The 26,640-nt window shown below is 39.7% G+C and overlaps 1 protein-coding gene across 1 annotated transcript in view; it reads left to right on the forward strand.

Annotated features, from left to right (window-relative positions):
• Positions 1 to 13,027, forward strand: part of LOC309635012 (uncharacterized protein) — a 375,467-nt gene extending 362,440 nt beyond the window's left edge. Inside the window, exons 14-16 of the mRNA XM_082405758.1 lie at positions 829 to 989; positions 1,082 to 4,907; positions 7,942 to 13,027. The gene's annotated coding sequence lies outside the window, so the exon portion shown is untranslated. The remainder of the gene's footprint in view (positions 1 to 828; positions 990 to 1,081; positions 4,908 to 7,941) is intronic.
• Positions 13,028 to 26,640: the final 13,613 nt, after the last annotated feature.

Raw genomic sequence — 26,640 nt, forward strand, 5'->3', positions numbered from 1 at the left:
ACTCTCATTAAAATGAAAAATGTAGATAAAATCAGTCATTTCTTTCAAGGCTTCTGACTGATTTCCATTAAGGTTGTTGCCCTTACAATAGCTCTTTAAGTGACTGGTAATAACCTTCTTATAAACTCTCAGAGTAGAGAATGCCAAACACATCCACATTCATTGATTCATTCATTCATTCAATTATGCAACAAATATTTTTGGAGTACTTACTATGAGCGAAGCAATATTCCCTGAGGATATGACAGGAGCCAAAGTTCCTGCCTTCATGGAGTTTATTTTCTAATGGGAAGAGAGATGGGTGATAGACAAATCAGCAAGTATATTTTGGAGGGTAAGAAATGCTGTAGAAAAAAATAGAGGGTAAAAGAGATCAGGAGCTGAGTAAAAAGGGATGGAGGGGACAGTTACACCAAGGGAGATTAGGGGAGAAGAGAATCTGAAGAAATAAGAGGTTATGCAATGTGGAAATGCGGGGGAGGGTAGTTTCAGGGTTGTATCTTGGCAGGAGGAGAGGCTCCAGGCTGAAGAAGAACCAGTGAGAAAGCCCTGAGTTAGACCTGTGCAGGTGTGTTCTGAGACCAGCAAGGGGGCAGTGTCATGGGATCCGCTTAGCAGGCGGTGGGTCATTTGGGACAGTGTAGTCCTGGGGTCAGTGTGTGCGGAAACAGTGAGTGAAGAATGGAAGGTCTACTTGATAAGGTCGGAAGGATACCAAGGGAGAGGGCCATCCCTCGTAGGCCACCACAGAATTGACTTCACTCAGTGAAGTGAGGACCGTGAGAAGATTCTAAGGAGAGTGGCATCATTTGACTTACTTTTTGAAAGATCTTTCTAGTAGCTGTGTTACCAGTAAGCCACGGGGGCACAGAGCCTATGTAGAAAGACCAATTATATGGCTGCTGAAACGAAGAGAAAGAGCGAAGTCAAGGTGGATGCCAAGATTTGGGGCCTGAGCGACTGGCAAGACCGAGTTGCCACACGGTGAGGTGAGGAGATGGGAGGGATTTGGGGCTTGGGGACAGGGGGATTTTAGGCACCCAGTTATAAATAACAAAACTCTTGCGGCCTGTTTAAGCAGCAAAGGAACTGAGCAGCGTTCAGAGCGGCTGCAGGAGAGCCCGAGTGCCAGGCCTGGCGGTCCCGCACGCTGCTCCAGACAAGTTCCAGGGCCCAGAAGACCCAAGTCCACGTTGACATCGGGTACCGGAAGCTCCGCCTCTGCTGCCAGAAGCCCCGGCTGTCACTCACCAGAAAAAAATACAAATAAATACACTATTCCATACCTTCCTGCTTCTCACTTCCCTCTTCAGATAAGGACCACCTGATGGGCAGAGCCGGGTCCCAGACCGCAGAGGAGCCCGGCTGCAGGCGCTGGTTTCTAGCTGGAGGATTGGAGGGCACAAGCTCTACCCCCGCCCCTGAAAAGCAAGTCGCCAGGGCTTGACCACCAGCAAACCCCAAGATAGTCTTGCAATCACTTCTGTGCTCATTACTAAATGCTCCGTGAACATATTCTTAAAAGGGACATGATGTCTTTATTCTCGACTTCCAGTTCCAGACCAGGTTTCTTGTGGAATGTGCCGCCAGCCTTGTCCCAGACCGGATAAAAGGCCTGAAGCAGGGTGGTGAAAACTACATCACTGTTTTGAGAAATAGTTCCGTGAGAAAAAAACCCCCAAAAAACAAGATGCTTGAAACTTGGGAATAAAACATTTCCAGAGAAGAATTAATAATAGTCTTCAGGCATAAGAGGGAATATACACCATGTAAATGATAAATGGATAATTAAAATTCCTTACATCGATGTTTAAAAATTGGAAATTTGGGAAATTTCCTTAAGAGTAGTCATTATCACCAGATAATTATTAACTATTCATTTTATTTATTGAGAGGTTACTAATGCTAAATACTACTGTGCAAAATGCTTGCTTTCAGCATCTCATTTGACTTTCATAATGGCCCCATTTAGGCAAGACTAGGTGCAGAGAACTTAAGTACCTTGTCTAACTGGTAAGTGATGGAATTCCAATGCCTTAAACTCATTGCTATGAAACTGTATGCTGCAATTTAATCTCTAAGAAGACAAGATGTCAAGTAAGGGCCCTGGAGATCCACAGTATAACAATCTGCCCCAAATAATCTCATTAAATGTTTATCTTAACTTTGTTTTTCAAGTAGCTTTAAAATGATATGCTAGTTCTTCATTGCTAAGAATTTAGCCTTCTTTGTTTACAAAAATATGTATCTATGTGCAAAGGCACTTATTCCAGTTTTTTTTTTTTCCATAAGAGGGAAAAAAACTAGAAATCTAATGTTGTCAGTTAGAAACCCTATCAATAAGTTTCATCATATCTACACAATAGAATGCGTAAGTGAATTATTTAAAAGATCTTTAAGATACACTTTAAAGTTTAAAATATCTAGATGGAAAATAGTGGCTATAGTATGATTCGATTTGAAAAAATATATACACAGATTTATATGCTTGTAGATACATAAAACACTTCTAGGAGGATGTCCAAACCTGGGAGGAGGGGAAAGGAATCTGTAAAGGGCGAGGGAGACTTTTACCATTCATTTTATATGTTTATCGTTTCAATTTTCTACTTCTACAGTTACTGAACGTGAGCGTCTTCAATAAATTCTGTGTTTGAAATATTGTTGAGACTTTTGAAGAGGCTATTTTATGTCTTCCTACACTTCATTTTAAAATTATAAAGCTGTAGAGAACTTTGTATTGTTTTGCTCTTCATACCAAATGCTTTTATTTGTCTTGATTCTTTTTTCAATATTTATGGCTAAAGCAAATTGCACAGTGTTAATATGCAGACATTTGCTATAAACGATCATAGTTTCCCTCTAAATAAAATGAACGCAGAATTGAACACCTAGAGATGGTTAAAATGGTAAATTTTATGTTACATATATTTCACCACAATTTTTAAAAACCCAGAACTTCATAATATCAAGTATTGAATGGAAATGTAATCATCTTAGCTAACATTTCTTTGGTGCCTGCCCGGTGCCAGGCTCTGTGAAAAGCGTGCTGCACATTTATCTCCCTGCATCTTCAGACTTCTACAACCTTGCTGCTTTTCCTGCCCATTTTACAGAGAACACTGAACGAAATGATTTGCCCCAGGGCCTGCAGCTGGCAAGCGGTGAATGTAGAGGGAACCCAGAAATTCTAATTCCAGACACAGGAAGCCCTGTGTTGATACATTACTCTTCACAGCCTCCCTAATTCAAATGAGTTTGACTCGGAAATATAACTGTGACATTCCCAAAGAAATGTGACTCACTTCTTGTACATATATAGTGCAATGTGAAGCTTAAAAACATTTAAAAAAAAATTATTTAACACTAGTACCTGGAAATTTTAGGGTTATATTTTCTGATTTATATAAAATGAATTTTGACATCAGTACTTGGTATTCATGGCCTAGTTACTAATTTATAGGTGATGTTTTCCATATACAATAAGTAACTGGAATACACTGGCTAGTTAAACTTTCTGGCTACCTCAGTGATGAACAGAAAATGTCTTTTGTTTTCATCTTTATTACTGAAAATATTTCTGAAATATGTTAGTATACCTTCTCTTCTTAGTAGACTCATAATGGAATCTTCTTTTGATGAAAGAATTTCTTGTGCAGTTATTACACATATCAGTGATCGTTGTCTAAAAATATGTTCAGCTGAGTTTATGTTGAAACTGTGCTCCATCCTGAAAATATCTTTTTTATATACTAAATCATCAATAGGGGTTTGTTTTAGGTCATTTCCTCATGTTTTCTAAGAATAGAATTTTCAAAGTGATTCTGGCTAAGTGGATTTCAGTTAATAAGGTTTGGCTACACACTAATGTCTCAAATAGTTCCACAAACACATAATTCTTGAATTACTGGATTTGGAAAATGCTCTACAGTGAAAGACACTAAATGCAGGACAAATACTGAATGTATTGTTTGTTTAAAAAAAAAAAAAAAGAAGACGCTGTGCTTTTACCAAATACACATTCCTGCCACACCCTAATCCCCTCTCTCATCTCTCACCCAGATGCTCCTTTGGAAAAGACAGGCAGGTGTGATTCTGGTCTCTCTTGCCCCTCATGCACCCCCTTACGTTTTTTCTTTAAGTACACTCACTAGAGTGTGTGTGTGTGTGTGTGTGTGTGTGTGTGTGTGTTACAAGATCCTTAAGAGTCAGCTAATCACATTTCTAACCTAGCGTAGACATGCCTTCAGCAGCATTCCTGACGGACTACAATCCAGTCTGAATGTTAATTCTCTTAGTTACTGGGGCCTCTGCATCATTGGACATTCCTTCCTTTGTCAGACAATTCTAATTGCTATAATTCTGCTGCCACTGAAACAGTCAACTATCGATACTAGTTCTGACACCTAGAGAAACTCAGATTATGAGCATACTCTTCCACAAACAGACTTCCCAAGTGTTCTTTGCCCAAGACCTTTCCTTATCCAGTTAGGGATTTATTGAAAATGATAAAGCCAGAGTCTGTACAGGCTCCTTATAACCTCTGGACAAAATGTTTATTGGAATGTATTGACTTGTCTTTCATGATGAAGCATCCTGGACTGAATTTATTTTTAACATGGGTGGAAGTAATTCATTTGCATTATGTGTTTGAACAGTACAGGTTATTTATATCTAATTGTTCTCAGGTATCGACATTCAATGAAGCTATGCTAGAAGCCACACAAAATGTGTTTTAAACAGACAATATTCCATTTCTCCTTGCAGACTGTCTAGCAAAGTCCTCAGCTCACAGGATGAATAAATGATGACAGAACGACAAGCAAAAATAATAATAATGAGCTACACACACAATCATTAACACACTAAAAGGCAGCAGGGTAACAACAGCCCAAGATAACAAACAGGTAAAAAATTGCATAATTAGGTCTTAAGAATGTCTTTAGTTGTGAAATGTGGATGATTCACCTCGTGATTCTGGGTGTGGGTTAGGAAATGTTCACCTCTCTTAAACTATCTGGTAGAAACCAACCTGACTTCATGTTTTGCCAGTCTACTGGGTGTTTGCTCTACTGGGTATCATTAGCCAACCAGTTTGACAAGAGTTCTTTGTTTTTTGCACTGATACGATCTATTTACTGAGTTGCCTGAACAAATGGGTTGTAATTTAGGCTATTGTAATGGAGAAGCCTGAAAGTGGGTTTTGGAGAGAATAGAGCTCTCTTCCAAGGAAGGACTATTACACAGTTACAGTAACTGATGAGAAACGATTCTCTTGATGTCCACATGTCAGTGAAGCCACTGGAGGGTGGGGAAGCAACCCTGCAGATTAACATGAATGGTGGAACATAACTCATTGAACTAGTTTCCCCTGAAAAAATTCTCAGCCAAACACTTCCTAACCTCTCTCCTCCTTAGGGTACCCGTAATAGACTGGAAGGGGAGTAGTTTACAAGGAGAATTTGGGGCTTGTTATGTAGACATTCTAAATATTTTATTTGTGGACAATTAAATGAAGTGAGAAAACAGGCTGCTTGTGGGAAAAGCATCAGCCTTTGAATTATCAAACTTGAAATCAAACTCTAGTTCTGCCATCATTAGCCTCATGACCTCAGATTCTCTCTGAGTCTCAGTCTTCAACTGTAAAGAAATGCTGTGAAATTTATATGACTTTTGTAAAACACCCAGGATTGTGTTTGGTGCAATGGTTCTCAAAGTGCGGTCCCCAGACCAGCATCAGTATCACCTGGGAACTTGTTAGAAATGCAGATTCCAAGCCCCACCCTAGACCTAATGAATCAGAAAGAAACAGAAAGGAGAGAGCAGCAACAGGTTTTTAACAAGCCCTCAGGTAATTCTGATTAGCACAATAAATTTTGAGAACCATTATCCTGGCATGTGAAAGTCTCTCCAAAAATGGCAACTGTTATATACTTCATATTAGTCAAGTACTTTACAGCTTACAGAGTTGCTTTTCTGCCCGAAATACCATCTACTTTGCTCAGGTTTGCATTTCTTTTGACACAATAATTCCACTTTGCAGAATTTCCTCAGGAAATAATCAGAGATGTTCAAAAAGATTTTATGTAGTAGGTTATTCATCGAGGAACTGATCATGTAAGTAAAAATTTGGAAACTAGACTTAAATATACAATATGATATGGGTTTAATAAATTATGGCACATCTATGCAATGGAACACAGTGTAGCAATTAAAAATCATGTCATATATTGTGTTTGTCAGAGCAAGCATTGAGAATCATCTACACCAGACTCACCTGGGAGGCTTTTCAAAATGCAGATCTCTAGTCTTTATCTCAGATTTATGAGTTAGAATCTGTGAGCAAGGGACCTTAGAATCTTTCTTTTCCATGTGCTCCCAGGTGGTTCTTATGCACACAGAAATTTGAACATCGTGTTTCAGATTAATAATTAATGACATGGCAAGTATTTGTGGTATATTATTATGTGGATAAAAACATATTACAAAGCAAATATTTACAGTAACTCAATAACATAGGCACCGTGTATGTATAAAGATGACCAAAAATACAAGTGCTAAAATGCTAAGTAATTATCTCTGGACGGTAAGATGGCAATTCTGGTGCTGGTTATTTTCTTCTTGTTCTAAATTTTCTATATTTTCGGTAATGTGTGTAATTTCAATAAGACAAGGGATGTTATTTCAAAAACCACATATTAGTGTGTGTGATTGATCTATGTAGTGAGGACTTCATATTTATACCTGAGGATCGAAAACTCTGATGTAGATACATATGAACAAGAAATAGAGAAAAAAGTAATAAAATCTAGACATGGAGGAACAAAGCAAATATACTTGTGTTTCAAAAGGGAAGACATTTAAGTCTGATTGAGGAGTGGGAGCCAAGATAAATTCAGAATTAGGTTGGAAACCATCCCCTGCTCTTCTCCCGTCCCCTGGCTATGCCCAGAGGGTAAACTGCAGTCTGCCATCCACTAGGCAATGCAGGTGGCTGGGCATACTGCTGACTCTGTGTGGCCTTGATGATGACTAAGGACAGAAAGAAAGGAAACCAAAGGATACTAACCTGGCACAGAAGTTGTGGAGCCTTCATGGAGTTTTTTTTAATAATAGGAGGGTAGCCCATCTTTCAGGGGTGATGTAGGTGTGATACTTTCTGAAGTCAGAGCAATGGCGTAAATTACAGCTAAATGTCTTTGCCAGACCCCTGATGTCCCCTATGGCGGGCACTGGCAGATAAGTGATAAGAGTGCCTGCAGAAGACCGTCTCATGGAAAATGCTCCTCTACCCCAAACTGATCAGAGCAACTGGCAGTTAAAGAACTACTTTCAGGGCTTCCCTGGTGGCGCAGTGGTTGAGAATCTGCCTGCTAATGCAGGGGACACGGGTTCGAGCCCTGGTCTGGGAGGATCCCACATGCCGCGGAGCAACTAGGCCCGTGAGCCACAATTGCTGAGCCTGCGCGTCTGGAGCCTGTGCTCTGCAACGGGAGAGGCCGCGATAATGAGAGGCCCGCGCACCGCGATGAAGAGTGGCTCCCACTTGCCGCAACTACAGAAAGCCCTCGCACAGAAACGAAGACCCAACACAGCCATAAATAAAATAATTAATTAATTAAAAACCCCAAAAGTTTAAAAAAAAAAAAAAAAAAAGAACTACTTTCAGCAAGTGTGTATTAACTGCCTATCCCAGGCCCACCACCAAGCTGGGCCCCAGAGAAAATATTAAGGAGGTAAAATGTGAGGACTACCAGTGCAGCCCCAGGCTCAGAAGGGGCCACACGCTTGGAACTGAATGCTCTGTGGTCACCTCTTGAAATTCTTAAAAATTTGATCTTTGAATTAATGTTTTCCCAAGTGAAGTCCAAAGGGACAATGGAGCATAGGGCGTGGGGACGAATTTGTTCATCACCCCCTATTGCCTGCTCACCCTCACAGGTTATCGGCCTCCTGCTCCTCCAGCCCCATCCAGGGACCACAGCCAATGAGGCAGACAGGTGCCTGGATGAAGGTTCAGGGAGGTCCGAAGTCGGCTGTGCGTGCCCCACGCACCATGTTGCAGGGCAGGGCTCAGGACACCTGGGAGGGTCTGCACTCACCCTGTAAGTATCCCCATGCTCCAGGGGGCACAATGTTACACAGCAAAGAGAAAACACTATGACAGGTCAAGAAAGAGACAGGAAAAGGAAGAAAAGCTTTTTTCCAGGCTTTTTGAACAAGAAACCCTGTGGGGGTTTTGTCCTGGACCTTGGAAATTAGGGAGTTGGTCCTGATGAGAACTTATAGGGATGGGAGGAACCAAGGGACACATACTAATAAATAAAAGGAGAGGACTCACTGAAAGGAGATCCTCCCTTGATGAGTATTTCTCATCTGTCTGAGAAAGCTAATCTATCCAGGAAGGGTGTTTCCCTTGAAAGCATCACACTGTAGAGCAAATCACGGTTAAATAAGAAGAGTATTTTCTCTGAAGGGAGTCTCTAGTGATTATAGACCAGAATCAGCCTTGCTTAATTACATGCCATACAAACAATCATTCTAAATACTCTTTATCTCTCTCAACCTCTGTCTCTCTCTCTAAAAACATATATCCAGGACTAATAAGAGAAAGTATTGGGAGTCTAACAGGACAAGTTCGAAGGCTTTTGCTAAACAATGTCGGGAGGAAAATAACACAATCATAAAAATGAATTGAGTTCACCTTTCTTCCTAGAAATGATCTTTCCAGCAACTTTCTATTGTCCTCCTTTTCAGAAGTTCATTTTTAAAAAGTAAAAATTGTGCTTTTTTGAAAGCATGCGATCACAGTTTGTTTGTTAGCATTCTGGAAAGTTAAGGTCACACCTGCACAAACAAATTGCAATGCAAATGCTTTTTAGTGCAAAATATGTGCATATTTATAAAAATCAATTACATTTCACAACAATTTCTAAGTTACCCCACAGAGTTCAAAACCACTTTAGCTGCTCAATAAAGTGAGAGAATTCCATTAAACTCCGAAGTCCTGCTGAGTGTCCCGAAGAGAGAGAACAAGAACTCAGTCATTACATGCAGAAGAAGGAGTGTGCTTGTTTAAGGAGGTCTTTTTAAGACCTAGACCTTGGCCTAGTTTACTTCAAGTCACATGGACTTCTTCGCTTACTCTAGCAAAAGAATGAGCCAGGATCTTCCTACTTATTTGCATGCTTGTGTGTCCTGTGTTATGGAGAAAAGGGTGTGGGTAAGAAGTGGTTGACGACTAAGCTCAGCTTCCTGACAGAGGTAAGATGCATGTAGATACATGTGTAGATACATGTATGTAGATACATCTATGTGGCTGGGTAAGTCCAGAAGATTGGGAGGGATGGAATCTCCAAGCACTTCCACCCTTAGACCCAGGCAGACAAGGCCCAAGCGTGAGGCCCATGCCTTCGTTTAAGAGGAAAGCAGGCCCTGAAGCCAGGGGGCCATGCCCATCTGGAGCCAATATACTTTTTTCTAGTCCATGCTTTGGATACCTTGAACCCCGAAACTTTCTTTCTAAATGTCCCAGCCTGCTTCTAGAACTTGCGTGGGCCTACTCTTCTTGTGCAGCATTTGGGAGATACATCTCAAAGTCAGCTATGTGGTAATGTGACTTGCAGGTTAAAAGACATTTGATGCCAAAAGTATATCTTTTATTATTTTTTATGGAGATATAATTCACATGCCATAAAATTCACCATTTTAAAGTGTAAAATTCAGGAGTTTTTAGTACACGCACAAAGTCATATAACCAGCTGATCAAATTAACTGTGGTGCTTCGCCCAGCTTGCTCACTATGAAGGACTTCTCTAAAACAAAATGTGTACTTAAGAATCCTTCCTTCTAAAATGTACCAGAGGGCTTCCCTGGTGGTGCAGTGGTTGAGAATCTGCCTGCCAATGCAGGGGACACAGGTTCGAGCCCTGGTCTGGGAAGATCCCACATGCCACGGAGCAACTAGACCCATGAGCCACAACTACTGAGCCTGCGCGTCTGGAGCCTGTGCTCCGCAACAAGAGAGGCCGTTGACAGTGAGAGGCCCGCGCACCGCGATGAAGAGTGGCCCCCACTTGCCGCAACTAGAGAAAGCCCTCGCACAGAAACGAAGACCCAACACAGCCAAAAAATAAATAAATAAAAAATAAATAAATAAATAAATAATAAATAAAATGTACCAAAACCTAGTAACATCTAAAAGATTCAAAGCAGAAACATGGTAATGTGCTATGCTTTGGCTCTTTATGACTCTCGTCTTAGAACCACAGGGCCATGAAGACCAAAATCTTGGAAGATGAGCATAGCAAGGTAGCAAGTGTGGGTGAACGCTTTTTTCCCAAAAGGATTCTTCACCCCTTCTGAATAAGGATCAAGAATGGGGAAATATGCAAACCATAATATTGGTTAATAAGATATGCATCATATTTTTTTATCCTTGTAGACAGCTGACTTGACTATACCCCAACTAGTTGAAGATGAAAAATTTAGTCACATGGGCAATTTAGCATCAGGTCATTTAAAAATGATAACCCAGTGTTATTTTTGGTAGTTTTCCCCCCTCAAATTTATTTTGTTTGTAGACATAGCCACAATTTGAAGAACAGAATGTGTGCTCAGAAATGTGCTACACTGATGAATTATGCCATGAAAAAAGAGGCAGGCTATATTTTTGACTTTTCAAGTAGACAGTTACAATTTGCATTTCTTACTTTCCATGTGTGTCATCATGGCTTTTCCCCTATAGGTTTTTCAATGTTCTCTCCCTGTTCCTTTCTTGTTTTCTTCACTTCTGACCCCATAATTCCTGAATCACCATTCCGCCACTTGCGATTGTTTTCAAACTAATGTGTTTCACTCATACATTCCAGGGTATATCCATCAGGAGAAAATTGCAAGTGCCAGTAAAAATTGTCTCTCTAATTTGTTAATGCATGTCTGAAAAAATACAGAAAGTGTGAGATGAGTACAAAAATAGCTTGAAACAGAAGGCTGAGGAGTGGGAAGGAGAGGAAATGTACATAATAAGTAGTTTGTTGATTTTTTTCCCCTCATAAACTAACCCACATGTCACTGCCTGCTATGGGTTTGTCTAGTGCCTGCATTTTTAGCATCCACCAGTGAAGTTCCAGGCCACTAACTCTTGGGGTCATGCTTGTCAATGGTAATTCATGCATCCAGCCTGTTCCTTTCCTGGCAACTCTTCTAAGAGATGGAATGTTGTAGCCTCATTCTAATCATAAGGTTCCTTGGGAAAATCTCTTGGATGCTGTACAAACCACTCAAATCTAATCTTTCACTAGGGATAACTGAAATTTACAGGTCTACCATTACGATTTGTATTTGTGGTCCTTGTGATTTGTATTAACCGTAAGCTTCCAGAGTGTCAGAAAGAGTTCACTGCATACACAAAGCACCAAAAACATTGAGGATTTTTGCTGCCTGAAGAGCACTGCGCGTGTTACCCTGTGTAGTGGAGAAAAATAGTTGCACAGCCTGTATTTCCCTCAGTTCAGCTTAGAAAGCATTATTAGGTACAGCCCCGTCCTAGGCACAGAGGGGCTTGTGAGAATCGCTCGTTCTCGAAAAGCACAGGAGAGCAACTAAGAAAAAAAAATAAGCCTGTGATAGAACAATAGAATCACAAGTATGTGCTGTGGTGGTATAAAATGTGTATACAAATGCTTAGAAAACAAGAAATTCATTCGGTGGAAATAATCTGAGCAGACTTCATTACAGAGTTAATTATTCAGCCGACCATTGTAGGAATGATAAGATTTTGAGTTTGGCAAAGTAGAGAGAGAACGCCTTCTGAGCTGTGGAGGAAGAGTGACTGTAAAAGAATAGAAAGCCAAAAGTCCTAGCAATGCAGCTTGAAATGTAAACCTCATCTATTCCACAAGTCCCTTCTACTTAAAGGTGGCCACGTGACCTAGTTCTGGCCAGAAAGTTAACCGAAATCTGCTACGTACCTGAGTGAGAAGCACTTGCTTATCTCAGTGCAAATAGGCAGACACAGCCAGCTCCAACCTTCTTCCCTCTCGTTCCTGCCTGGAAAGGTACAACAGGTGTGATGTGTGCAGCCGCAGTCCTTCTCCTCCAACGTGAAGGAAAAGCCAGAGAAGCACAAGAGGCTGAACTCCACACCTCTGGCTGCTCTATATTGTGGAAAAAATAACCCCTCTTGGATATAAGTCACATTTTCTATTATTTGTAGCCTAGCATATTCTTAATAGATATTCTTAGGTGGTTTTTTGGTCAGGAAGACATTGCCCAGATATTAGTTGTATTGGGTAAAACTAATTTTAAAATAAAAATGCACATGATCATAGGTTTATTGCATGAGAAGGTGATGGTTTTAGAGCTTGCAAGTTTATTCACTTGAAGAATAACACTTAAATAATTCTCTCTATATATAACCATTTCTTAATTGTAGCTAAAAGCAGATTTCCTGAGCTTTCAGCCACATTTAATCCATTAAGCCTCACTAACTCAGATGAGCACATCTAAACCCCTCTGTGTGGCCATGAATTTAATATCAGCTGGGATTTCAAGGGACAGGTCTTTTACAGTGTCATTTATTTTCCTTTAGTTTCTCTTCCAAGTTCACAAAGTAATGTGTATGCTGGCATTTTTTTTTTTTTCATATTTAGAGGATTGCTGTATCCACTCCAAAATCTAATCTTTTTACAGGGCCTTCTCATATTTCATGAAATAAAAGTGGCTTAAGAATGCATAGTCTCGGGGCTTCCTTGGTGGCGCAGTGGTTGAGAATCTGCCTGCCAAGGCAGGGGACACGGGTTCGAGCCCTGGTCTGGGAAGATCCCACATGCCACGGAGCAACTAAGCCCGTGCGCCACAACTACTGAGCCTGCGCGTCTGGAGCCTGTGCTCCGCAACAAGAGAGGCCGCGATAGTGAGAGGCCTGCGCACCGCGATGAAGAGTGGCCCCCGCTCCCCGCAACTAGAGAAAGCCCTCGCACAGAAACGAAGACCCAACACAGCCAAAAATAAATAAATAAATAAATAAAATTTTAAAAGAATGCATAGTCTCTAAACCCTTCAAGAGTTACTTTTTCACCAATTTTAGTAACTGTCAGCAGTGATCGGGCAGGGATAAAGGATAGCGTTATCTTGAAAGCATCAACTTTCCACGGACTATAAAAACTGGAAGGGACCATAAGGACTAATGGATCCCATCACTGGTTGATCTTCAAAATCATCTTTTTACAAATAAAATTTCTGAGATTCATCCCCAGAAATCCTGATCCAATGGATCAGGAATGAAGGCCAGAAATACCTTAAAAAAAAAAAAAAAAAAAAAACAAGTCTCCAAACACTCAGCCAGGCTTGGGAAGCACTAATCTAGTTGAGTGCTTCTCCAAATGTGCACACCACACAGCCAGGGATTGGGTTAAAATACAGTTTCTCTTTCAGTAGATCTCCAGGTGGCCTGAGATTCTGCTTCTCTAACAAGCTCCCAGGAGGTGCCCCTGCTGATGGTCCGAGAACCACACTGTGAGTGAGGAGGATGCAAGCCACAGCCCACCTTTTGTACCCTAGGCGTGACAGCCGAGACCGAGCGAGGTGAAATGAGTTGTCCCGGTCGCACAGGCATGGAGTGGCAGCACGAGGGCCAGAACGCAGCTCCTTTAGTCCCCAGGCCAGCACTCCTCTCCACTATTCCACCGATTCCAGAAAAGAGCGATCCCTCCGAGAGACCCGCTGGTGTTGGTGAGGGCTGGAGAACATGAAGCCACTTTGGTTCACTCTCTTGTTATGGAAGCTTTAAGTAGCTTGTGATCCCATTCTTCACCTGTCTTCAACTTCTATTTCCACCTCATATCCGGCCAGTGGCATGCTGGTAAATGTTTAACTACTGGCTCTCTGGATAGAGAGAGGAGAGAGGGAAGCCCTGGTTTGCAACATTTACTAATTTCCATAGCATAGAATCCTAGCATGGCCACTTGGAAGATACTGATGAGCGAAATTTTCACATATTGAGATGTAGGGGAGTCATTCTGGTTGATACCTGAGTTAACTTGAATTTTATGCTAACTAAAATGGCATGTTTGTGGCCTATCAAACATACATTGTACATCTGCTTTAATTATCAGAGAAAAGGGCACATTGACCAGAAGTAAAGAATGTCCAAGTTAAAAATAAAGATTAAATGCTTCTCTTCCTGGGACGCCAATGCTGGTACTCCTTTGATGATAAGACTCCCTTCCCAGGTGCCAAGGCCGTGTTGACTTGCTGTGTAAAAGCTGATCTGTGTGTGTGTGTGTGTGTGTGTGTGTGTTTTACCTTGAAGAAATGTGTCCCTGACTTGTTTAATGTTCTTTGTTCTAACAAGATATAAAACTGTGCTGAAAACCCTGTTTCTCTGGAGCAGTTTCTCAGACTAATCTGGCTTCTGGGCCTTCCCTGGTGGTGCAGTGGTTAGGAATCCGCCTGCCAATGCAGGGGACACGGGTTCGAGCCCCGGTCCGGGAAGATCCCACATGCCGCAGAGCAACTAGGCCCGTGAGCAACAACTACTGAGCCTGCGCGTCTGGAGCCTGTGCTCCGCAACAAGAGAGGCCGCGACAGTGAGAGGCCCGCGCACCGCGATGAAGAGTGGCCCCCGCTCGCCGCAACTGGAGAAAGCCCTCGCACAGAAACGAAGACCCAACACAGCCAAAAATAAATAAATAAATTAATTAATTTTTTAAAAAAAAGAATAAAAAAAGACATCTAGAAGAAACATTAAAAAAAAAATCTGGCTTCTGGGCTAGTCCTCAGTTTGGCTCAGATAAAACTCTTTTCTATTCTTATTGTTGATTGTTTATTGATTATTTTCATTGGCAATGCCCACCTGACGTTACTGAACATGGAGTTGGATAAAGATGCACACAACCAGCTCTCATGACCTAGCGGGAGCCAGCTCCAACCTTTCCCTCCTCCAGCTCTTCTCTGACCCGGAGGAGCTGAGGCCACAGGCCAGGACAGCAGCTGTGGTTCCTGCCAGGCTGCCAGGAGCTGGTACCTGGCTAGGGGCAGGGGAAGAAATAACACTGTTGGTTTTTTTATTCTGTTTTATTTTGGCCATGCCATGCAGCTTGTGGGATCTCAGTTCCCCACCCGGGGATTCAGGGATTGAACCCGGGCCGTGTCAGTGAAAACCCAGAATCCTAATCACTAGGCCACCAGGGAACTCCCGAAATAACTCTATTGTTTTTTAGGCAAGTCAACCTCCGATGTAACTGGTAAAATGTATTGATTATGTGTTAACAATGAAAATGCCTTAGGAAAGCTAATTCCGAGAAAAGCAGAAGATCATGGGGAAAGTATCAGCTTATAAAAGAGCTAAAACATTTAGAGACTGAAAACAAACAAGCAAACAAAAATGAACTGACTAACCCAAAAGTGGGCAGGTATATAGATGGATGCTTTCATTTAGTCAAAATAGAACCAAAAACTGGATTAATTTTTTTAATTTATTTTTTGAAGTATAGTTGATTTACAACGTTATGTTAATTTCTGCTGTACAGCAAATTGATTCAGTTATACATACATATACTTTCTTTTTTGTATTCTTTTCCATTATAGTTTATCACAGGATATTGAATATAGTTCCCTGTGCTATACAGTAGGACCTTGTTGTTTATCCATTCTATATATAATAGTTTGCATCAGCTAATCCCAAGGTCCCAATCCATCCCTCTTCCACCCTCTTACCCCTTGGCAGCTACAAGTCTGTTCTCTATGTCTGCTTCTGTTTTGTAGGTAAGTTCATTTGTGTCATATTTTAGATTCTACATCTAAGTGATATAATATGGTATTTACCTTTCTCTTTCTGACTTACTTCATTTAGTATGATAATCTCTAGGTCCATCCTCGTTACTGCAAATGGCAAAACTTGAATTTTTAATTCAAGGCTTCAGTATTAACTGGGTACCTTCTGTGCTCAAGACATTCAGCTAGGTTCTTGCAGCATAGGTTTTATTTTCATGTGCTCTGATTGTAATGTTTTTTTCTTTTTCCTAATATAAACCACTTCTGCTAGGAGTCTCACTAGAGAAGGCAAGACAGTTCCCTGGACCAGTGCAGGGGTGACTGCACCTCATTGGTCCCTGGCCACCAGGTAATTTATGTTATTTTTTAAAATGAAGGCTCTCTATTAAAAGAGATTTATTGTATTAAGCAGTTTATACAGTCAGAGACTACACACAGTTATGCAGAGCAGGTACCATTGGAATTGGACTGACCAATAAGGGTCCATATACCAAAAAGTTTACATTGTTTAGACCTAAGCCATACAAAATAGTGCAGATATAACATTATTATTCTTATTCATTAAAAATACAAGTTTCATAGAAGTATTATTTTCCCATGTAATTAATGAACAATGAAAACAAGTGCAAGAAAAAGAATAACAAATATGGACTTTCACCATGAAGCTCAGATATCATAAATATTTCTATCAAAAATAGCCTTGTTTTTTTTTCTCTTACATTTCCATTCTCACCTATTCTCTCTCCCAAACAGAAATTCCTTTCACCAATTAAAAAAAAAAAAATTCTCCGGACTTCCCTGGTGGCACAGTGGTTAAGAATCTGCCTGCCAATGCAGGGGACACGGGTTCGAGCCCTGATCCAGGAAGATCCCACATGCCGCCCATGCGCCACAACTACTGAGACAACGTGCCAAAACTACTGAATCCCATGTGCCTAGAGCCCATGCTCTGCAACAAGAGAAGCCACTGCAATGAGAAGCCCACACACCACAATGAGGAGTAGCCCCTGCTCGCCGCAACTAGAGAAAGCCCGCGGGCAGCAACGAAGACCCAACGCAGCCATAAATAAATAAATAAATGAATGAATAAATTTGTTAAAAAAAAAAAGCATTCTCCCCACCTTCCTCCTAAATGCTATCATTCTCAGGGGGGAAAAAAAGAAATGGAATTCTTTCCCATTACATGTATTTGATAAGTGCTACATAGAATCAGAAACACCTGCTATAAGTTCGACTGCTTTTCTTCTGTTATCAGTCCCTGTAGTTCACTGCAGCAAGCCAAAAGCCAAAGAAAATTCAGAGAAATTCTGCTTAAACTACATTTAGCAAAACCAAGCGAATAGGTTTAGAAGCAGAAGACAATTATGAAGTGACCTTATCTATACAAAAACATTTAAGCAAAACCTAATACGAATGAGTCCAAATTTCTTTATTTAGGGATATCTAGAGATTAAATTACAGATTCTTTGAAGGTGTGTCTTCAACTTACCTAGTAAGAGGTTTGTTTTAATGTCCACAGCATACCAGTTTAATTCAAGAGTCTATTTTAGGACTTCCCTGGTTGTCCAGTGGTTAAGACTCCATGCTGCCACTGCAGGGGGTGTGGATTCCATCTCTGGTCAGGGAACTAAGATCCCGAATGCCACGCAGCCAAAAAATAAATAAAAAATATATATAAGTTTTAAAAAAAGAGTCTATTTCAATGAATATTTATTGAGTACCTACTATATGCAAGGTCCTGAGCAAGGCATTGCAGATACAACAAGTATTAACAGGGAATATAAAATAACCTTCTACTTTTTTGAACATCAGCACTGTGCTAAGAAATATTTTGAGCTATGGTCTAATATTTAATCCAAGATGGAATAATCCAGCTGGTTTATAATGTAATCCAGTTGTCTCTAATAAGGTAAATATTGTCCCCATTATGCATTCCCGACAATAACAAATTCTTAAATATTTTGATCACTAGAGAGATAAGTGAGAGAGTATAAGTTCACCAGAAATCCATCCTCAAAGTGAAACACAATCTTGAGGTCCTGAACAAAAGGGCAGAAGGTCTTTGTCAGCCTCATACATTTGTAGGGTTCAATTTGTACCTAATAGGTTTGTTATGAAGATCAAAAAAGATGAAATGTACCGAGAATTTGTGAGCTCAAAGCACCACACAGATGTAAAGTAAAACAATTATTATTATGTATAGGCCTTTACACACAGAAATTTCCAGGGTCAACTTTTAAGAAGCTCATAGTGTGAAAATATGGTATTCTTTCCTTCTAGAAAACATTAAAAATTGGTCAGTATCTGGGTTTTATTTCCCCACAGTTAATCTGAGTGAGCTGTAACTTCCTTCCATTGTAAGGTTATATTTTACCCTTTATTCCTGAAATCCCTTTGCTTTTCTTTCCTTCTTCCTCTCTCTTTCTTTCTTTTTTTTTTTTTTTGAAAACATACACCTTCCATTCCTTTAGTATTATTATTATTATCATCATCATCTTGACTTTTATACCTGAAAGAGACTGTGCCATCTTTCACGTTACAAAGGAAGAGATGAGAGCCGAAAAAGGAAATGTCAGTCAGAGATAGTGGCAAAGATAAGCATAAAGCCCAGGTTTCTAAATCCTAATCAAATATTTTCTTTGGTGCATTTGGCCCGATAGGAAAGAAATAAGTCCAAGTTTTGAGGATTCCAAAGCTTTGGGCTCAGGGAAAGGAAAGTTATATTAAGCCAGAGTTAAGTAGGATAAAAATAATGTGAATTATTCATTGACTTGGAATGATGCATTAGTGGGAGGTACATGTCACAGTAAGTGACTTCTGTATCTACCTTGAAATACCTAAATTTTTTTGTTGAATTATATAGTTAGATGCATGTATCATTTATTCACTCAGCTATAGAAAAACCAAAGCCAAATATATCTCTATGTATATTTTTCCTGAATTGCTTTCAACACAATTGGAGCCATAATTATGTTGAAATGTTGGGACCAGTCTGTAAGTTTTTCCCCAGTCAAACCTGGAAAGATCTTTTGTATGTATCCACTGGTTTTAATTTCAGATATTTTGGTTTTCAGTTCTAAAATTTCCTTTTGGTTCTCTTCTACAGTCCTTTGCCAAAATTTTTAGTCCTGCCTTTTAATTCCTTAAACATATGAAATATAGCATTTAAAAATAAATGTCTGATAGGTTCATCGTCCAGATCCATCTAGGTCTATTTCTATGAACTGTTGTTTATTTTGGTTTTGGGTCATATGGTCTCCTTTTAGGCTTGGTTATTTTTGAATGGGTGCAGGACATTATATATGAAGAAATTTAGAAGTAATTTCAAGCTCTTAATGATATTATCTTTCTCTAAGGATCATTTACTCTTGCATCTAGCAAGTAGCTAGGCTTGAGGTATTTGCTAACTGAAAATAATATAAATCCAATATGGATTAGGATGATTCAAAGATGAGGTTCAGTCTCTATGAGGGCTTATCTGTTATTGAAATTGGCAATCATTTCAAGGAGCAAAGTGACCCCCAAATACCAGGTTATATTCTCTAGCTTCTTTCCTCTTCCAATCTTTGTCCTACAATGCCTCACTGAACCATTACTGCTCCAGAATAAAACCAGTAAATTCTTTAAAAATCTTCTGAATGCCCATAATTTCATGTACTTAGTTTAGTATCAAGCATTACATGAAATAGGTTTAAACTGATAGATTTAATGTGATTTTCAAAACATCTTGAGCCATGTTAAGTCCAGAGTAATTTGGATAGGCCTTAGTCTACCTTTCCACATTTTCCTCTGATAATATTTAACAATTTCATATCTGCCAAACCTGAGACAATCCTTCATGAAATTTCAGAGCCTTTCAGCCTTTTGCAGGGTCAGTGTCCTCTGTGACCCTGCTAACTTGATTCTATATCCCATCCACCCAGGCTCCTTCTCTATTTTTTCTTCTCTTGGCCAGCTCTTAATCATGATTCTGGCCAGACATGGTGAAATAAATAGACAAGACCAACTCCCTGAATATTTTGGGAGCATTAATCACTACCCTTTATTAATTCTCTATTGGCACACACAAAATCCATTCTGAAATAAAAGAGCATTTTATGATTCAGCGCAGACTTCCTCCAGAAGGTTTGGAAGAGATTTCTAAGTTTTATATTACAAATTAGAAAGCAGATTTTTGGCCTGATAAGAAAGCAAAAATATGAAGGACAGAAATGGCAAGATCTTACAAGATCAATGGCAAAGTTGGCAGTAGTAGGCAAGCCTCCTGATTTTGAGTTTAGAATTGTAACCTTAAGAGGTAGATATGTTTAAGTGAAATAACCAGTAAGATGATCAGCTAGTTATATCATTCTCATTTAAAAAAAAAAAAAATTCTATACTGTTTCAGTTTCTCTGGGGACCATAACTTGTCGCCTTTTTGCAAATATGGGCAGAAACAGTGAGTACTTTCATTTTGCCCCATGAGCCTACAACTAAAGGAGATCAGTTCTCTCTCTGTATCTCCAGTTCCTACTGCAGTGACTGGCGATTACACTCAGTAATCACATGAAGGATGCACGTGTTCGTATTAACTAAATTAAGTTATTTATTTATTTTGATTATAACTTATAGGTTTTATATAATCTTTCCAAGATGACAAGAAAGCTCCTTTGCGGGAGGGGAGTGTAATCCTTGTTTGTATTGTTTTTTACCCATATCCTTTCCTTCTAACACCCTCTCTTCCTCCTCCTTCTGTCCCTCTCTTTCTCTCCATCCCTGTTTTGGAAATCTGGTTAGTCTAATTATAAGCTATCTAATATAAGAAGGGAATAATTTTAATGAAGGTTTATTTTTGATGCTTTGCCGCTTTCCGGAATTTGCAACAACGGCAGGAATCTTAATAGAGGTGGCAACCACTGCATGTATTTCGAAAGGGGGAACACTCAAGCCAAAGAACAGCATCTAAGAAAGGCCAGCAGGCGAGGACACCCCCCACCCCAATTCAAACCATCAACAGTAATTTGGAATGTGGACTAGAATTTGAGAGCCTGGTATATTGTATAATATATCAGTATTTAAGTGCCAGTCACACTTGTGGGTGTCAGAGGTCACTTCTTCATTTGCAGTGAAAGAGTGGAAGATGACTCTTGTGTCTTTGCTATTGATGTAAATAGAATGGCATGGGTGGACCTTTGGGGAGATAGAGAAGGGACTGAGTGGGGTGGTAAGGGAATAATCCTCCCGGCCTCCTTCTTCTTCCCAACTTGTGCACAAGCTGGATTTGTAAGGTGCCCAAGGACATCAACTTACTCCACAGCAGTTACAAGTGAGACAGGCTGGGACCTGGAACCTGGGACCTTTTATTGCAGTGCTTGCACCTGAACCAGCCACAGAATACAAAGAAACTATAAGGGACTAAAAATAACTGCCTGAGATGGGAATAAAGAGACAGACCTACTAGAGAATGGACTTGAGGACACGGGGAGGGGGAAGGATAAGCTGGGACAAAGTGAGAGAGTGGTAGTGTATATATGGACATATATACACTACCAAATGTAAAATAGCTAGCTAGTGGGAAGCAGTCTCATAGCACAGGGAGATCAGCTCGGTGCTTTGTGAGCAGCTAGAAGGGTGGGATAGGGAGGGTGGGAGGGAGGGAGACGCAAGAGGGAAGAGATATGGGGACATATGTATATGCATAACTGATTCACTTTGTTATACAGCAGAAACGAACACACCATTGTAAAGCAATTATACTCCAATAAAAATGTTAAAAAACAAAACATAAAAACTGCATGCATGTGCAGTTGGGGCAAATTATGAACAAGAAGATACAAAAAGGCCAAAACCCAGCTGCCATTTCTGAGGTTCTGGGAACAAAAACAGTGTACTGTGCATGATCCCTGCACACGGCACCACCAAGGGGATGGGCAGGACACCTAAGCCACCCCTCCGGCCCCACCCATTGATCTGCCCCTACCTTCACCCCTTTAATGGCTCACCTCCACCTTGGAGAGTGAGCAAGGGCACCTGTTACTTGTTTTCACTCCCTCCTGCTGCAGCATGAGTCCCAGAAAAGCCTTGCCTGGATTCCTCATCTCGCCTCTTATCAATTTCTATTGATTAAAGAGTCCAAGAACCCTGGTCAGTAACACAAACATTCAAGATTACAGTGAGTGTCGACCTTAAATAGCTTAGGTACCAATCTAAATCCCACACTCTGTCAACCTGACCTTGTCCTTTCTTTGGGTATTTATATACTCCTGGAAAGGAAAATCATTCCATTACATAAAGGAAATTCCAAAAAAATGTACCCAAACCCCATAGAGTAATTACAATATTGCATCATTTTTGTAATAGTTAAACAATTTCAAATCAGCATAAAATGTTGGCCAGGGACAGGGATTAACAAATCTTAAATGTGAACGTTCTGGATCTTTCATTTAGTTAAATCCATTGAAAATCTTCATGTCGTTAGTGCTTTTTCAGGGATATCATCATTAGATGTATGTTTGGAGTTGACTTCCAAGAGAGACTAACATATGAAAAAGGGGCCTTTCAATCCAGCTGTGACCTTCTTATAGTTACCGAAATTTTGTAGCTCTTACGTGACAACTGATTTCTGCTCTATCTGGCTTATAGGATGGGATAAGTTATTTCTAGAAGCACATCTCTTATTTATAATTTAAGCCTAATTTGGGTTTTTTAAGAGTATCTCTTTAAGAATTGCCTTTCCTTCAGGCTCATATCTACCCTTACAGCTGTTACATCTGTAATAGAAGGAACAAGGATTTTAAAGACAAGATTGTTACTTGAGAATATATGAATACTCCCTGTGGCTTGCCATTTCTTTGAAGATAAGAGAGTGGTGTGAGGTGCCCTCCTATTTTCAAAAGGTTCTCTGAGGAGGGCTGTCATTCACAGCTACCTGGACACACTGGAGCAAGACACATACACTGTGACAAAGATCACCTAGGAAAGAATCACTAGGGCTGAACAATGCATTGCCACCGTTTCAAGTATCTCCGACAGTCAACACTTTCATAAAGAGTAAACATATTTTTTCAGCAGTTGTGCTGGTGCTTGTTTTGCTTTCTTACACTAGCCATTGTTGGTGCTTATTTCTGAGCGCCACATAACTTACAGTAAATGGCCACAGGCTTCACCACTCAGCTCACCCCTCCTTTGAATGTGCATTTCAGGAGGACAAGGGGTGAGGCTGCAATGTTTGCTACTGAGTCACTGCAGTTCTTACACTCTGGGAGCTCTCAGTAATGAATGACCAGGAAGATGACAACATCCCATCATTGTTGTGGGTTTTAGAGGCTAGTAAACATTGACATTTTGTTTTAGCTACAAATGAAAACAAAATTTTTACATTTCTTGTGTGTGTATGTGGATGTAAATGTACTCTTACATAAGGACACATGCACCTGGTAATTCAAATAGATATGGGGGCATTCAAGAGGGGTGTCCTCTTAAGATCTAAGCGGGAATAAGTAGTAATTGCCAGATAAGGTTCATTACCAAGGAAGTGTGAAGTAGATGAAAAAACTGTCCATGTGTGGCTTTGTACCACCTTTAGTTTGCTCATTTCAATTAAAAGATGCCCCATGGCCTTATCAGCCCTTAGTCTTGCCTCTTCAAATATAATGTTTTTAATAGCTCATACAGTTTTATAGGATGTTGAAGTGAGAGTTATACGTATAAAAATTAGGTCTACAAAAATTACATGGAATATTTCTGCACTGGAGATTCATCTATTCTTTCCTGTTTATTTATTTATTTTTTAATCATTTATTTAGATTAGTATGAGCATGTGGATATTTATACTTTGAGTTATAATCCAATACTGATTGATTGATTGCTCCAGCATTGGTCATTGGGAGCTTTTTCAGTTTGCTCCTGTGTCCCTTTGATGGATCCCCATCACTGCGTTTTTGTTGTTGTTGTTGTTGTTTGCTTTTGTTGTTATTATTGTTTTTGAGCACGTCCTTACTTTCTGGCACCCAAAGATGCTGCAGGTTCATCTTGTATAGTGTTTCCCACCCCAGTCCCCAATCAGCTATTTTTCCAAAGTGTCTTGGTTCCTTTTATTGAAGAATGGTAATAGAAACCCATATCTCCTTGCTACTGGGGTGATGTTGCTTTTAGGCCCTTTCAGTTGACAAAACAAGGACATATATGTGTGTGTACTAACTATTAAATGTACATATATCTATAAACATTTCTATATGTATTCACTTGTCTCTATGTTAAGCTGAACATGAACACATGTCCAATCCACTGAGTACCACATGGGTCATTCTAATCCAGTTCCATGTGGATCATTTTAATCCAATATCACATGGATTATTCTAATCCAGTACCACATGGATCATTCTAGACTTTCTCCCTCTGCTTGTCTATAACCTTTCACTCCAAAAGTGAGAAACCTGGCTCCCAACATCCACTGTCCATGACCTTATTGTTCAATTCCAGTATACGTGTATAGTGGTTTCACAGTTAATCCATACTCCTGTGGGACACAACTTTCCCAACTAGAATACAGTGCTTACGGATAATTCCTTTTGTCTTTAGCCTTATAGTCTCCATTCATTTCCAAAGTTACTTAGAAATTAACAACCCCCCACCACTACAGTAAGATTATTTCACACATTTGTAATACAGTTAGATTATGTTGTCATAGCGTGCATTCCATCCTGGGATCCCTTAATCTCCTAAATGATTTTTTTTTAATTTGCATACATTTAAAAATTAATGTCAGCAGTTTTTGTCTCTTTTAGTGTCCCAGCTTGACTCCAGTGCAGGCCAACATACTTGTTCATAATCCCTCCCAAAGTCAGCAAGGACTGTAATGATGTTTCTTGGACTTGGGACCAGGAATTTTTTGCTGTATTTTCCTTAAGAAGATGCTTAGTCTCACAAAGGAAGAAGTGAAATGACTTTCAAAATTGTATAAAAAATATGTGATGGTAAAGTTGACATCCCTGTCATGGGTCTGGAATTGATTTCCCTTCTCTAGGTTTCTTTAGATACCTGCCTGGGTTTTGCTCCTGGTCCCCAGTCCATTCCTTCTTTACTTTGTCACCACATTTATTTTTCCTCATCTTTTATTTTATCTCATAATAAAACTACTTAACACTAGGTTGACTAACTATGAGCCTCATTTGTTCCCTTAAAATAATGTTTATATTAAATACGTACCAAGTAATTTCTAGTACATGCTAAGTTCTCTTACTTTCTGATTACCAAGTGAAGAAAGAATTGTGATTATTCTGACCTTCTCTCTATAAGGCTTAAATGAAATAAACCCATTTACTAGCATAGAAATTTTTGGAAGCTGTCTCTTTGATCTAAGTATTCTTAGTATATTAATTTTGTATCCTGAAACTTTACTGAATTCGTTGATGAGCTTTAATAGCTTTTTGGTAGCAATTTTAGGCTTTTCTATATATAGTGTCAGTTTTACTGCAAACAGTGACAGTTTTACTTCTTCCTTTCCAATTTGTATTTCTTTTATTTCTTTTACTTCTCTGATTGCTGTGGGTAAGACTTCCAAAACTGTTGAATAAAAGTGGTGAGAATGGACATCCTTGTCTTGTTCCTGATCTTAGAGGAAATGCTTTCAAATTTTTACCATTGAGTATGATGTTAGCTGTGTGTTTGTCACATATGGACTTCATTATGTTGAGGTAGGTTCCCTCTATGCCCACTTTCTGGAGAGTTTTTATCGTAAATTGATGTTGATCTAAGTACTCTCAATAAAGCTGACCTTTTACCCTCCAAAAAGGTTTTGCACATATTAAGGATCACTTTTTGTGCTGGTAAGTTCTACTCTCCACTCAAGGAGCTGACGTAACTCCCATCCCATTAAGTATGAGCTGTACGCAGTGACTTCCTTCTAAAGGGTGCAGCATGGAAGGGGTGAGGAGGGGAGTAACTCCACAGTGGAGAACCTGACAAATGCTAGCTCAGCCAAGTGGTAAAGGTTAACATCACCAGTCTTAAGTCATATTGATAGCAAGTACCCTCAATATGATGATGTGATGAGAATGGCAATTACCTCTGTGATCTTCCTCCCCAAAACCCATAACCTCAGTCCCATCATGAGAAAAACATCCAAGGAACCCCAAATGAGGGACAGGCTACAAAATGCCTGACCAAATTGTCCTTGAAACTGTCAAAATCATGAAAAACAAGGAAAGTCTGAGAAACCGTCCCAGTCTTGAGTAGCTTAAGGAGACAAGATAACTGAATGCAACATGGTATCCTGTGTAGGATCCTGGAATAGAAATAGGACATCAGGTAAAAGCTACGGGTATCTGAATACAGTATGGACTTTAGTTAATAATAATATATTAATATTGGCTCACTAATGGTGACAAATATACCATAATAATGTTAATAGTGGGGGAAATGGGTAAAAGGTGCATGGACCCTATCTTCTTAACTTTTCTACAAATCTAAAAATATTCGAAAATTAAAAGTTTATTTTAAGAAACAGAAAATAAAGCAGAAAAAAAATTAGATCTGATGCCTTAAGAAAACAAGGACTTGTAAATTTGAGAAAAACAGACTGTTGGGGCAATGCCACTTCATTTAACTTATATTTTTCCTACTAAGAAATCTTGTTGGGTGTTTGACTTGTTTTTTTTTTTTTTTTTTAACATATAAAAGTAGGGCACTGCCTGTGAATCTAGTCAGTAAGAATGACCCAAAGGAACTCATCTCTGAAGATGCATTTCGATTGGATTTCTTACCTTGAGAATGAACTGATGACCCAAAAACCTTATTTCAAATGCTAATCAGCATATATTAAACAGAAAATTTTTATATTCTGGAATACAATCTAGGTCCTGTAGTTGGTAATTGGAGTGTAAG

This window comes from Balaenoptera borealis (assembly GCF_965194805.1).
Source record: "Balaenoptera borealis genome assembly, chromosome: 9".
NCBI lineage: Eukaryota > Metazoa > Chordata > Mammalia > Artiodactyla > Balaenopteridae > Balaenoptera > Balaenoptera borealis.